Source organism: Dromiciops gliroides, chromosome 2, assembly GCF_019393635.1.
Source record: "Dromiciops gliroides isolate mDroGli1 chromosome 2, mDroGli1.pri, whole genome shotgun sequence".
NCBI lineage: Eukaryota > Metazoa > Chordata > Mammalia > Microbiotheria > Microbiotheriidae > Dromiciops > Dromiciops gliroides.
Window position 1 is genome coordinate 106,874,228 of NC_057862.1, and position 3,649 is coordinate 106,877,876.

The window sequence follows — 3,649 nt, forward strand, 5'->3', positions numbered from 1 at the left end:
GAAGGGAATGAAAAGAGAAAAAAAAAAAGAAATTGAGTGATGCAATGACAAAGGCTAAAGGGGACACTCCCCTATTAGCAGGTAGACATCACGAGCAGAAAAACTAGAGGGGGCACTCCCCTTTAGTAAGTAGACATTATAAACAGTGTATACAATGTGGAAAAGAAAAACAGGGAAATATCCATTTAAGTCTTCGAAAGTCTTTTCTTGGGTGATTCTTGGGATGTCCTCTGGGTGTAGTCATGAAATGGAAGTCTTTTCAGATGTTTGGATGCTGGTAATCAGTCAGGAAAATTTCCTACAAAATTGAGCTTAACACAACTTTAAAATAGCTTTGTTAATAATCAAATCAAACAATGAGAGTTGTTAAAACATGTCTAAGGGAATTCAGAATCTTAGTTGTTACATATGAAACATATAATAAAACCAAAATTGAAACATTCTCTAAAACTTATTACTATACTCCTCTAAAACTTAATATTACTACAGGTATAGACTGATATCAACTTGTATTATAGGAGGGGGTACCACAGTGAAACAAATCATGATTCTTGGAAACATGCATATATTTAGATATAGCTATAAATATGCACACATACGTGTGTATGTGAATGTATATAGACATATAAGACTTCTTTCTTTCAGTGACTTATGCATGTGTACACATATATGTGTATTATATGGGTTTGTAAACCATATATATGCACACATGTGTGTACAGGTAGATAGATAGATAGATAGATATACACATTAATATTCATGTGCTCTAGATAATGGGGATATAATGATAAAATAAGGCTTCCCCTGACTTCAAAGAACTTATAATATAATAGGAAGGGTAAGAGATATACACAAATAACTATTATAAAAAATTGAATACTATCACTGTAAAAGAAATTAAGGGATGATCTTTAGTGATTAGCCCATTAAGATGCTGCTACCTTGAAATACTTATAATAAATATATAATAAAATCCTTTTAATTCCCAAAACAAAAAAAGAAAGAAATTAAGAGTATTTACAAGAGATTAAATCACTTCCACAGGAGGAATCTCAGTGTAGATTTCAAAAAGTCTATCCATGTCACTCCACAACTCAATAAATTTTAGTGGCTCCCTATTATCTCTAGGAGGATCTCTAGAAAATCTTCTTTTTGATATTTAAATCCCTTAATAACTTCCATTCAAGATACCTTTCCAGGTTTATTATATATCATATCTGTCAGGAATTTCCTTACAGTGATAAATGAGGCAGCTAGATGGTACAGCGGGTAGAGTGCCAGGCCTGAAGTCAGGAAGACCTCAATTCAGATATGGCTTCACACTCTTACTAGCTGGGTGATCTGGGGCAAGTCACTTAACACTTTGCTTCAGTTTCCTCATCTATAAAATGAACTAGAAAAGGAAATGACAAACCACTCCAGTATCTTTGCCAAGAAAACCCCAAATGGAGTCGCCAAGAGTCAGATGCTACTCAAACAACACAATAACAATGACAAGGACAGGATGAAATCATAGGTCTGGTCCCTAACACCATTCCAATTCTCCTCACTTCCTCTATCTCCACTCTATCTATAAAGCTTATCCAAACTGTTCTTCTTTCTGTTCTTCACACACAACATTCTCTTTTCCATCTCCATGCCTTTGCACATTCTTACACAATCCAGGAGTTAAAGCTGAATTCTCTTCAACTTATGTTAATACCTATTTATCAGTTGTAGGCAGGGAATGGGGAATTAAACCTCATTTCTGATCACTAATGTATGATGAAAAGCACCAGGAGAATATACGAAAATAAATATAAAGAAATGGTTCTGATTTTGAAGTACATTAAGTTTGGAAACAGAAACCTCTAAGTGACACAGAGATATATGTACTTATACTAAATTCTTGTTGGGGAAGTTCTTGAGAACCAGCGACTTTTTTCTTCCTACAGAAGGGAGATGGTTTTTGAAGATCAAAGCTTCCAAACCCATGCCTAGAATCAGTAAATTAATCAACAAATGTATAATCCGTTCCAGTGATGAGAAAGACAGTGTGGCAGTGTAGTCAAGAATCTAAAGGCAATTCCTTCCCCTGACACAGATTGAGTGTATGACCATGGGCAAGTCACTTAGCCTTTCAGTGTTCTAAGCAATTTTCTAAGATTATAAATTACAGAATAAGTGCTGGTATGTGTGGGTAGAGGGCGTTTTCTCACACATAATTCCCTTATACATATTAAATCAAAGGTCCAGACCAAGAAAACAAACAGAAAAGTCACAGCTATTTTACTGGGTATAGTAGTTACAAAACAAAAATCAAATATCCCCTGCCCTCAAGGAGCTCAATGCATTTTTTCCTGGCTTCTACCCCAGGGAATCATTAACTTCCTTTGATCCCAGATCAAAATGTGCATCTGAAATCAGGCTTGTCTTGATCTCCACTGGTTACTCTGCCTCCTGTAACCCCTGCTTGAAATGACCGGTTATGTCCCTTAGGTATGTTTTGGATTTAGCTACATACATGAGAGTTTGTATGTTGTTTGCCCTGACATAATACAAGTTCTTGCTTTCCTGTGCCATCCCAGAACCTTTCAGAGTACCTGGTACATAGAAGAACCTTACAAAATGTTTATTGATTGGGTGTTTAATTGATTGATGGATGGATGGCGGATATGACAACTTAGCTGGGCTTACAGAAGAAGAAGTATTTCAATAATTAGGGATGGATAAAAGTCCATTCTAGGCAAGAGAATTGGCACAAGCAAAGATCCAGAAGTGGGATATGACAGAGCAAGACTGACAAGCAGCATAAGAAATGATGAGCAGGCAGATTTCAGAAAAACCTGGAAAGACTTACATGAACTGCTGCAGAGTGAAGTGAGCAGAACCAGGGGATCATTGTTCACAGTAACAGCAACATTGTGTGATGATCAACTGTGATGCACTTAGCTCTTCTCAGAAATGCAATGATCCAAGATAACTCTGAAAGACTCCGGATGGAAAATGCTCTCCACATCCAAGAAAAGGAATATGGAGTCTGAATACAGATCAAATCATACTATTTTCACTTTTTGTTTTTTATTTTCTCTTTCTCATGGTTTTCCCCTTTTGTTCTCATACTTCTTTTACAAATGACTAATGTGGAAAAATGTTTAATTGTACCATATAACCTATATCAGATTGTTTACTGCCTTAGGGAGGGAGGAAGATAGAGAGGTAGGGAGAAAAATTCAGAACTCAAAATCTTACAAAAATGAATGTTGAAAACGATATTTACATATAATTGGAAAAAACACTATTAAGATTAAAAACAACAACAGTAACTTACAAGCAGCAAGATGTCCAGGAGTACCTGAAGAAGAATAATAGGAGAGAAGTCTGGAAAAGCAGTTGACAACCATATTGGGAACAGCCTTTAATGCTACAATAAGGATTTTGTTCTTTACTCAGTAGTCAATGTGGAGCTGCTGAAGGCTTCTGAGCTGGAGAGTGATGAGATCAGCAGAGTATATTACTTTGGCAATGGTGGCAAGTCTAGTGATAGGTAGAGACTGCTGGCAGGAAAACCATCCAGGAAGCTATTACAATTTTCTGTGTCAGAGGCAATAAGGGCCCAAAGTAAAGTGGTGATAGCAAAAGTATAAAGGAGGGGGCTGGCTTAGGGATG